General features: G+C 47.7%; 1 pseudogene; it reads left to right on the top strand.

Annotated features, from left to right (window-relative positions):
• The first annotated feature begins 416 nt into the window (after positions 1–416).
• LOC144157666 (uncharacterized) lies at positions 417–2,097 on the top strand (annotated as a pseudogene).
• The last annotated feature ends 9,958 nt before the right edge of the window (positions 2,098–12,055 follow it).

Raw genomic sequence — 12,055 nt, forward strand, 5'->3', positions numbered from 1 at the left:
TTTACGTTGCAACAAAAATTATCTTCCTATCGTCATTACTTTGCGAGTTACAGCAAGTTTTCTATACCCTATGCTCCTATAGCGAAACCAAAACCACAATTCCAACTGTGGTTTCGGTTTCCAAAAATCGCTTTCGAAAGTAAGTGTTGGTTCGTCTATATTAATGCTATTCGAAATACTTAATGCATTTTATTGTGACTGTTATATAAGAGGATGCCATTAAATACAACTTTGTGTTTTAAAGTTTTCGTAATTATATAAAAACAGCCACAAGGGGGACGCATGATGTCGTCGGAATTTTTGTCTTTTTTTGTTTGCCTTGGTCAGGCTACGTCAGGCTTCGTTCTGCATTTGTTCCACGTGTCAACGCTACAAGGGCTGTATCCTTAGGCCACCTGGACCATATTACGACCAGCATGGGTAAGTGCAGAACACAGAAGACGAGGAAGCGCAAGTTTGCTGGAAATCGCTACACGACGACGAGGCTGCCTACTGACACAGACGCGGGTATTTCGGTGACCGCGAAGAAGCTTGGGGACATAACCAAGGCGTACAAGGCTCCGCTAGAGAATTATACGCTCCAAGGGAACATGATAATAGACATTGGTATTCTTTCTTCAGTGTTTTCATCGCTGGCATGTTCCGAATGCATGAACACAACACTGAAGCTCGAGGAACGCTCTCACCAAGGGATATGCTCGGCTTGTGCAGTCGTGTGTACCGACCGTGGGTTCGACCGCCCATTGCATACGTCAAGAAAGGTGGGTCGGTCCAATGAGAACAATTTACGTCTGATTTACGCGATGCGCCAGTTAGGAAAAAGGCACGCTGGTCGAAAATTTTTCAAAAGTTATGAACATGCCTGCTCCTCCACGTCACTCCACCTACGACAAATTGTCATCTCGGCTTTCTGCTGCGGCAGAAGAAGTGGCGTCGAAGTCGATGACTGATGCTGGTGTGGAAGTTCGTCGTGTTGTGGGGAGTGCCGAGTGTGGTCTTTCAGGTGATGGCACATGGCAGACGCGTGGCCATTCATCTTTGAACAGTTGTGTGTCTGTGATTTCTGTTGACACGGTAAAGGTTATTGATGTTGAGGCCCTTTCTAGCTCGTGTAATTCTTGCAAACGAAAAACAAGTTGAGGCAAGATAGTGCTTCGTACCAGGAATGGAAGGAAACCACACTTCCTGTCAACCAAACCATGACGGGAGTGCTGGCAGTATGGAGACGGTTGGTCTATACCGAATATTTGAAAATTCGAAAGCTGAAAGGGATTTCAAGAACTTGCAGTACTACGGCGGTGGTGATTCTAACAGCTATGCAGCTGTGAAAGATATGTATGGAAATGACAGTGTGCAGAAACTAGAATGCATTGGGCATGTCCAGAAGCGTGTTGGCTGCCGCCTCAGAAAACTGAGGAAGACAGTGCGTGGACTCGGTGGTACGGGAACGCTCACTGATGCCCTCATTGACCGCCTGCAAAACTACTATGGTATCGCCTTAAGGGCTAATGTGGGGAACCTTTCTGCAATGAAAAAGGCTATTTTTCATTGAAGCTCTACCGACAAGCAGCCGAGACATGGCCTGTGTCCACTTAGACCGAAAAGCTGGTGCGGATACCAAACGGTCGAAGCACTCGGCCAAGGGAAATAGGTACACAAAGGGGGACTTCCAAATGATGTGCTCAACAAAGTTAAAACTGTCTACAGTGATCTGTGCTCTGATGAGCTTCTATTGAAGTGCCTGCATCGAAAGACGCAAAAAGCTAATGAGTGTTTCAATGGTCTAATATGGCAGCGGGCACCCAAAGAGGTGTAGGTAAGCTTGTCTACAGTAATATTTGCTTTGCATGATGCTGTGGCACACTTTAAAAATTGGCAGTGTAAGCACCTTAGATATCCTGAGGCAAGCTGGCACAGAACCAGGGTACTACACGACGAAAGCTTGCCTCGCCAGGGATCACCAGCGCATGCAGAATGCTAAACGTAAGTCAGTGGATGGGCAAAACAGGCCAGGAAGAAAAGACGAGCCGCCACCCGAAAAAAAGAGACTATAATGCTTCCGCAGAAGGGCCCAGGTATGAATCTGGTGCATTTTAGGCCTGCATGCGAAGATTGTGAGACTTTTTGCAAGCTCGGAAATCTTTGTTTACGTTTTTGTGCAAATAACAATTTGCTCCAAATGATTCGACACAAACTTTCATAACTTATTTCTCAGCCTATAGTTTGAACTAAAATTTTGCACAATTATTTGCAACATATATATCTGTGCAGTGAACTAGAATGAAAGAAAATGATGGAATATTTTTCCATTCACAGCTGAATTCTCAAACAGGTTCAGTCTAAATTGGCTCTTTCTCCCCGTTTTTTGTTTTTTTTAACATTACTTCCTTGATATTTAATCATAATATTTATTATAGTTCACTGCATAGCTCCAGCCATTAGTTACACAAATTTCTAAGCTTTACTGAATAAAGCCACCCATTAGTCACTTATTACAGCTGGCGTGGCTAGCACTTTTAACGCAATTTTTGACAAAGATTACCTCCAAATAAATAAATATTCAATATTTTGCACTGTAAATAGCTGGGTAAGTTAAATAAGGCATGCTTGTTTTGGGTAAAACGTTATTTCAACGCTGGCTGCTCGTAAAAAATGTTTGTTTTTGAGTGGCCTACCACCTTATATTGGAACGAGTTCATTCATTGTGCACTTTTTTTGTACGCGTTGCGTTCTTGCGCGAGTCCTTTGAAAACGAGTGTCGCGGAGTTTTAGAACCATGACCGCATTAAACTACGACGACAAGCAACACCAAAGGCAGGGCCCCGAAAGGGCCGTGCCAAAAAAAAAATGCCGCCCGCCCGCATCTTACCACGGGGGAACTCGAGTAAATGCGTCGCATAGGGGTGGTTGTATTGCGTGAAAGTTGCGTGATTGGGTAGTTTGTGGTTACCATTTGGATGTGGGGAGGGTTTGCAATGCTTAACTTGTTAACGGTACTGTTCCTTCCACCGCTTATACTTTATCTGGAGCCAAACGAAAGGCAAGCAAAGACGCACTTGACTGAAGCAGGGGAGTGAAACTTCCTATACCTTCCATGGGACGCGAAATTCGCTCGCAGCGCCGGACAAACCCCTGGTGTTTGGGGGCGGTACTAAAAACATGGCGGCGCGTTGCAGACATGCCCTGGGAGACGCCATCATAATGAGGACTGAAAAGCCGAGCGGGGGGTGGGGGGGGGCAATTTAGCGACAAATTTATTTGGGACGCACATGCAAGGTAAACTGAGCGAGTGAAAGATATTCCGATGGCCAGCGCACAATCTTGTTCCTGTTGCGCAACCCGCCACATTATCAAAAGGGCAATTGCTTTGTCCTGATTGATGAAGTTTTGCGCGTCCACTTCTTTTTGCACCACTTATTCTAAATACGACGTTGTTTTGGTTTAGTAGTGCACACAATCTAGACAAGAATAAAGAGTACAGTTATTTTAATTTTAATTGCCTAAATGTACCATTCATACAGTAAACCACAACTTAGATATTTTGCGCCTTTAGTCGCAAACAAAAGTGTATGGCACAGCGAGTGCATATGAGTCCTGTGACTTGTCTGCCCAAGGTCCGCGTAGTCTCTGCTGGTGAAATGGGCAGGACACAGCCGGTAGCTGCTGTAGATCTGTCGAGGTGGTAAATGAGCCACGTCCTGCCTTCTCGCGCACTGGAGCCAAACGCGAGATCTGGAACATCAACAAGCACATTTGTATATATGGGTTAGAATGAATACTAGCTTTAATGCTGCTTTCAGGCGCACATAGTTTTGAGTGAAAACTGGCATCTGTATCCGAAATAAACGTTATCTGATATATTAGGAATCTTTCTTTCTTAAATTGATTTTGGGTACAAAGACGACTTGTGACAACAGCAATCGTAAAGGCAAATTTAAACTAAAATCAGCCTTTAATATTAGGAGACGTGGATACGTTTTTCTATTTGTGCGATCATAACGTTCGGTGGCAACGACCCACCTTTCCTCCTAATCCATAATACATTTCAGCAGACAAAAGCAGCCATCCCACACCAGAATCGCTAAGCAATTATTCATGCGTATATACTTTCGCGCACTATGTATTCCTTAGGTATTTCTCGGGGCCTGCAGTAAACTGGTTATAAAAACCTTATTTAAAAACCTCTAATAAAATTCTAGCAAAGGTTAAGCCTGCATTGTCTAATTATTTATGGGCTTATAGCTGTAACTGCGTTTTTGTGAATATATCGTTCTTGTACTTAAAGCTGAAGCTCGAAGCACGGAACTGAAGCGTAAGATATAAATTATAAGTGGCGGAATTATAATTGTATTATAAACATATTCAGTAATTGCTTAGTTTGTATATTTATTGCTACAAATTCATTCTTCTAAGAGAAAATGCAGAACATACAATTGAAACGCAATAAAATAATTTGTGTAGTCACTACGTAGTTAACATAGTGCTAACAACACGATATGAACCTATGAACCCACCCTTTGAGCTACAAGTTTATGGGAGATGCCTTCCTCCAGCTGTAGACTTAAATAGGCTGATAATAATAACGTTAACAATAATACTGATAATAATTATAATAATCACAATAATATTAATAATATAATAACAACAACAACGCATGCTACGAAAGCAAACTAAACGCAGGCAATCAAAAGCTAATAAAAAGAGTGCAGATAAGCTCGCACTGTTTCATTAGTTATTGTATATGTTGCCTCATATACATTTTGCTGCATATATACATGCATTCACTTGCGCTAAAATGCAAAACTGACGATCGAAACGCATTAAATCAATAACGCACGTATAAACAAACGTGTGTAGCTAATGTAGACATTGGATAAATTACTAGATGCTCTGCCGCGCATTTCATGTGCAATTCAAGAATCAAATAAGACAATCAGAAAGTAATAAATAAATAGTGCACGTGTATGCTCACTTAAATTATAAAGCTACTGCGGCAACCGCATCCTGCTATCTCGTGCAAGCGTAGAAAAGCAAAACGAGCAGCATGCAGATCGTACCTTTCGTCCGCCGGGATCCAACAAAAGAATTTCATGTGGCCTGGCGTGAAGAATTTTGACACCACTCAGTACAGCACGATCTGTGATGACGGCGCGAATCCATTCATGCGTCTGTTTCAATGAAACGAACTTTACGGTGGTAAAAACGGCCCTCGGAGCACTGTGCACCGTAGCATCCATGTGGGCGCGACAAGAAACGCCCCTTCTCAGTGGTGCCAGGAAGGAAGGCGCGGTTCCCGTTGCCCACTCCGGGTGGCGCTCGTATTTTCGCTATCTCGAACTGCAACTTTCAAGTTCACTTGCATATTAAAAACTCCGTAATTAGTAAGCAACCTGGTAATAAATTTAAAAGGCAACAACAACGTTCATTTATGCTCGTACTTAGTACAGCCCCCAAATGTTAGGATCGCTGCAGTCACGGGACAGAAAAACGGCGGAGTTTCATCCCCCTGACTGAAGTTCGAACGCGCGCCCCGCCGCTTATATACACTGTGCGCGCTGTCGAGGGAGAGGAGTATGGGGGAGAGACGCACATGCGCGCACATCCGTACACAAGCGCGCGACCTTTCCACGCTCCCCACCACGCTGTTGTCACGCAGCTGTCACGCCGCTAGCACGCCGCCATCACGTGTACACCTGCCGCTGTTGCTGCTGAGCGCGATGGAGCGCACGGGGTAACTACTGCGCATGCGGGCGCAGACGCTTTCCCCCCGCACCGCCGCAGCTGTTGTTGAGAGCGACGAGGCGCAAGAGGCAGCTACGGCGCATGCGCGCGCAGACGCGCTCCTGCCGCACCGCCGCAGCTGTTGTTGAGAGTGAGGAGGTTACGGGGGAGAGGCGCGCACCTGCGCCTCGACGTGACGTCATGAGCTGCGGACGCCTATGGACGGAGGAGTTGGCGAGCCTAAGAAATGCTCCACATTTAAAACGGGTTTACTGCACCCCTCTGACACACCATCTGGCAGCACACGAACACGAACAAAAATACTGAACAAAAGCCGCGTATTAAGCCTTAACGGAATGTTGGGTTGCTGACTCTTTAACTAAGCTCAGCAGAGAAGTATATAACAAAAAGACTACCAAACCTCTTAGCGGAGGCCGCATAGATTTCACAGTGTTAAGGGGCACATCATACGAGGAAGGACAAAGAAGACACACAGTTAGAACAAAGGTGGACGTTTTGTTTGTAGTTTTTCGTCTTTTGGTAAGCACGTTTAAATCACAGCAGCCATGTCGAAACAAAGCACTCTTGTTAGAAATCGTGATGTCATGGGGATATCTGTTCTTTTTGTGATGCTGCGTCGGCCATAGTGGCTCACTTAATTAGGACTGCAAACTGTTCCTCGAATCCTGAACCACCGTGCATAGCCTAATCCAGAAGAACACCCTTTAGAGCAGTTTTCATGCTCTTTGATCACATTGCGACAGACTCGCGCGCGGTGTCAAGTACTATCGCATAGAAAGCACTGCTCTGTTGCCTTTTGCGGTGTGTTGCCTGCACCCCATCGTAACGCCCGGCTCATCAGTTTGTGCCTTCTCCAAGTTCACAACGTTTTGAGCCTCCAGGGAAAGGTGCGTGACGTCGGCCAAGATACTCGGAGTGGCTCACTCGCGCTCCTCTAGGAAGACCATGAGGTTCTGGTGGCAGCAAGCGTAGAACTGGTCCGAAATCACCAACTCGCGGAATGCTTCACAGTTTTAGGAATATAGGGAATTTCCACCCAGTGGTCCAAATAGCTGGAGAGCCTTGCCGCAAACTGCCTTCCCGTTTCGCCGTCTTCGGCCCGATGTTTACGAAACTTCTCCTGGTTCTCTTGTGCCGTGAATCTAAACCGCTTGAGTAACGCTTTCTTGACCTTGGTGTAGTCAAGCGACTCCTCTGCAGTCTTGCGGCCAATCACGGTCAGCGTTCCCTCAGTAAAGCACATACTGACGCCGACGGCCCATTTTTCCTGTGGCCACACCTGTCCAGTCGCCACGCCCTAGAAGCGCTGCAAGTACGCGTGTAGGTCATCGCGTGTCTCAATAAACAGGGGTAGAACCTTCTGTGCACTCACGACGGGCACATTTGGGTTGGTTTCATTTCGGGCAGTAATGGTGGTGTTTTTCAACCCATCTTGAAGACAAATCTTCAACTCCAGGATGCGCATTTCCCACTCAGCAGCTTCTTTGGCTATCTCGGCAGCTTCTCGCCCACCTTCTCTTTCTCGTTCTGCAGCTTCACGGAGTGCCTCTCCTTCAGCTGCCCTCTCTGCACGCTGCTCTTCCCGCTGGGTGTCGATGCACTGGCGTAGTTTTAGTCCTGAGAGACCCAGTTGTGTCCCGATCGCCACGCGCTTTTCCACATCCATGCTAGTATTAAGTGACGTGTTCTCACAGCATTCTTCTTTCTGCAGATGTTACGGTTGGGATCCTGGCAGGCTTGCCACTTTTGTTATGAATGGGCCGAGGACCACGCATGCCGAGTCCAGCACTGGTTACCACGTCGAAGATTATATTTAAGAGCATGAAGGACAAGCACAAGACAGCAGACAGTGGGAAGGGATATGAATTACGGGTTTCGGTCACGTGGAAGCACGGTCAACAGTTCGAAAATAGTCTCGCGCTTCTGAAGGTTCGAGCAATGCCCCATAAGCAAGTCAGCTTACGTTCTGTTGCGATGTTATATAAGCGGCTCAAACAGCAGGAGTGCAGCAGCCAACTGGTGGAATGGCGCATCATCAATTGACGCACTTGCGCCGCGATCGCGGTGCCAAGATGCGCTTCTGCGCCTTGGCGGAGGGTATCAACGGTCCAGTTAAGGTGCTCCAGGCGTCCCACGGATTAGTTTCCACGGGCCGCGCCGTGTTGGCTTCCAGCCTTGGCTTCCAGCCGCTTGGCTTACAGCCGCTTCCATTGCAGCCCTCGCGAATACTGACGTGCGGCCACTCTTCCTCATCATCATGGCTGCCGTTATGGCTAACTCACGTGCACGGCCAATCACTCATATGGCAATTCATCATGCCATGGTCCAAAGGACGCGCGATGACCCAGTACAAAATCGGAGCTTTCCCTTGAAGATACGCACCATAATTATTAACAGCCCACTTAGGTCCACTGTTGTATAAAGGGCCTTCCATTTGAATGACAGTAAGGAACGTTGTATTGTTTTTACCATGAAATAAATTTGAAAGTGCGTTCAGCTTGAGCCCCATCAATACATTTGATGACCTGTCTGGCGCGAACAAAATCATGTACCGACGCAGGCAAGGTAGGAATTATATTACGGAAATCGGAAGGACCAAAACAGGAGGACTGCCGCTAGTTGTCAGAAAATGAACAAAATAAAGACGAATCTTGCACATAAATTTTCAGCATGTGTCAAGTTTGTAAAAGTCCAATGACGTTGTTATGTTACACAAACTATGTCTATAAACAATTCTTTGTGCACAAAACAGCATCGAAAAGCTCAAGAACTCTGCTTTCACTTTATGTGCAAATGGCTCGAACTGTTAGGTGTAAGGCCTTAGTACTCGGTGAAGGCAATATATTATGCCACATAACCCAACCGTAAGGTGCATATACCTTGCACGAACCGAATCACATCATAAAAAATAGCTTTATGGGCACTTTTCTATGTCTACATGGTAATAAGTGGCTTTTAAAGAAAACGAGCTGTATATAATCCTCTGCAAACCAACGTTCAATTTCTCCACATTGCGACCAGTAAGGCGCAAGTAGCTGCACTTATGACAAAAAGCAACGCGTGATCTTAGGACGCAGTTTCTGCTGTTTTCGATTTAGCATATGACGCGTCACGGAGGGCAGTCATAGTTAGAGCCTGCGACACTGAGTTCGCATAGAAATCAATCACTCTTTGAACTTCATAAGACATAAGAGAAGTCCCTGTTGGTGATTTGCAATGCCGGTGACAGGCCGTCGTATCAATAAGCAATTTCGAAGGGACCATCGAATGCCATAAACACTTTTCTGGAACTTAGGTCTGACAGATCCACTGCATAACATATCATCGACGACTTATATAAGTGCAAGACAATAAATTTAACTGGGGTGTTGAAGTACATGCCCAGAAAAATATTTCGATTCCGTCACAAACACTTGATAAGGTTCAAACGGTGTCCGTATTTTCTGTTTAGAGACAGTGAAGAGGCCGACACCATTGCTGCCAGATCGAACGACTTCTGCTTTCGTTATTGCGTGATCAAGCGCAATCCCCTCTGCCTGCCCACTTTGTCGTCCTCTTCTTCTTTCGTTGTTAGAGCGCTTGGTATTTTCGGCCGTGCCCTTTGCCACAGTAAACTCAAAATTCTCCCTGGGCCGAGCAGTGAGCGTCCTCCTCAAAGGGGTATAATTCGCGCTGTGCAGCCCGTCGGACTTCGTCGCTGTTTGGGATGGTGATGGGGAAATATCTATTGAGCCGTCTCTTCCATGGAACGCCCCGACCCCGCTGCCGAGCTTCCATTGCAGTGCAGCACGTTGTCATCATTGACAATTACCAAGTCGCCAAAGTGGTTTCGGGACGATGACGATAGGCGGCAGGAATGAGCAAAGCGGAGGAGAAGCAAGTACTCTTTCTTCCAAACTTTCGTATTCGGCGCACAAGCTTTTCTGGGTACTTCACCCGCCTTCGCAATTGTTGCGGGGTGGAGAGACAGTCAGCAGCTCGGGCAGGAAGTACCACGGAGCACTTGACTATCAGTAAGTGTGGTGAGGTAGTGCCATTGTTGTATTACTGTCCTCACAAAAATGCCCTAGATGGAGACAGTTGACAATCGCTTCTACCTCTTCCAGAACCGTGAGTAGCTCTTCCGAACCGAGACAGTTTCGTACAAGGCAGTGCGGTGAAAAATTGTTGACTGTCCATATGACACGTTCCCAGGAACCACTCCACCACGGAGGTCGTTCGGCGATGAACTTACAGGTTGTGCTGCGACATAAAACGCTGTGCGGACCTTAGTTACGGCTTCACGGCACACTACAGCATAATGGGGTAGGTAGCCGCCAGTCGGTCCGGATGTTGCATACGGTATTATTCTCCCCGCATGGCCTTCTATGATGTAGTCGCTGATGACTGCATTGCATTCCTGTAGTAGTTCTGGCTGGTGCTGGAAGCGTTGGGAAAAAGTCCGGTTGGTGCTGGACGAGAACTCAGGTGCTTTGATCATGAGCGGTACATCGTTGCGGTCGGTGCTCTGGTGTACTTCACTCTCAAATTGGATGAATGTCGGGTGTTTGCTGACATCTGGATCCTCGTGCGTATCGCTTATGCGCAGTGCGTCCAACCGTCGCAACTCCGATGGGCCCCCATGACGGAACGTCGTGCGCCAACCATCAGTGCAAGCCAAAAACAGATCAGTTGCACTGGTACTACGCGCTGGCATAGGAGGCCAGTTGTCGTCGTAGGTTCTCTGGGCGACCCAGTCGAAGATTGTCTCTACAGCGCGCAGGTTGGCAACTCTCGACACGCCCGGTTACAACTCTCCAATAATTGTCTGAGCCGATTAGCACCCTGACAGTCGCGCTTTGAAGTTCGTCTTCTTGAAGCTCGTCAGCTAAGGGCAAATTACGGTTACGCAGCATACTAGCCACGGTACCGCCTATTGGACGACCGCTTAAGGTACACACCTCTGAAAATTCCATAGCTTGAAGAATTAGTTGCTTCGATTCAACGCGGCCACAGAGCGTGACCTTGACCCTTCGGCATTGATACTGGCGTGGGCGGTTGCGCTTGCCGAATGTGAACACTGCCAAATATCCTTCAATACATTGCAGAGATAGCTGCTACGACACGTCTTGGCGAACAAAAGGCCATTAGCTGCCGGTGTGAAGAAGTATCCGTACCGGTAGCCGGGCACAGTTTCTACGCGCCTACACTGTGTCGGTTTGTAGCTACACCGCTGACGAATACGTGCTGCTTGCAGGAGCCGTTGTTAGCTGCCTAGTTCATTGTGCTTCCTCCTCTCGGTTTTCATCGCTGATAAAAGTAGGTGGTAGCGGCATGTGTGTTGCCGCTCGCTTGCAGATATTGCACAGGGGTGAAATGTGTAGCCCTGAATGGGACCCAGCTTCCCACACTTAAAGCAGCAATACTTTCTGGAGAGCCGTCGGCTCTTTTCCTCAGCTTGTATTGCTGCCTGGCAATCGCGCGTCGGGTGTCCCAGAATGCCGCAGAGGGGGCCCGTATTATTCCCAGGCACTGATACATTGGCGCCTAGCAATAAAGATCCTGCTGCCAGCACTAGCGCGGCAAATAGCTGAGGTGGTGTCACGTTGTGGGTTGCTGACAACCCCCTTGAGTTAGGTTTGTTGTGTAATACGCGACTTTCCTCTCGGCTTTCTACTGCCACTTGAAGAAACTTGAGGATTCCTTTTATTATTATTATTATTATTCCCGCAGCATGGCGCCCAGCCGGGATGCATGCTTGCTCTGCTCCTGCCCTTTTTTCGGAAAACAACAGTTCTATCGCTGCGAAAGCTGTGTAAAACGTGTGCACGCAAAGTGTGTGACCTGGCCGAACGACCAACTGGAACTTTTGAGGGCTGGATCGCGCCCATTTTGCTGCAACTTGTGCAATTCTACCAAGTCGGGCGCTAAGCCTAAAGACGAGATGGAGGCATCCCCGACGGAAACGTGTTCTCCGCAGACCAGCGCTCCCCCGACCAGTTTCTCTCTCTCCCCTCCGGGTGACCTTTGTGGAGAGATTGCCGGTCTCCGCCGTCTTCTCCTCGACGCGCTGGAGGGAATTTCTTTTTTGAGCGACGAAGTGTCGCAAATGCGTGAAGAAAATGAGCGCCTCCGAAAGGACCATTCCCGCGTAGCCGAACAGCAGGCTCGAATCGTCGCCTCCCTCCGCTCCGAGGTTCGTTTTTTACGTGAGGAGCTGGCCCGCCGTGTGACCCACGCGCCTGCGAAGTCCCCGACGGTTGTTCCATTTCAAGCTTCCGTGACCCCCTCAACCTCCGACAACCCCTCGCCCTCCGACACGCCCCGAGACACC

The sequence above is a fragment of the Haemaphysalis longicornis genome, unplaced genomic scaffold (genome assembly GCF_048455015.1).
Source record: "Haemaphysalis longicornis isolate Haplotype H1 unplaced genomic scaffold, Haemaphysalis longicornis Haplotype H1 scaffold_10, whole genome shotgun sequence".
NCBI classification, from domain to species: Eukaryota; Metazoa; Arthropoda; class Arachnida; order Ixodida; family Ixodidae; genus Haemaphysalis; species Haemaphysalis longicornis.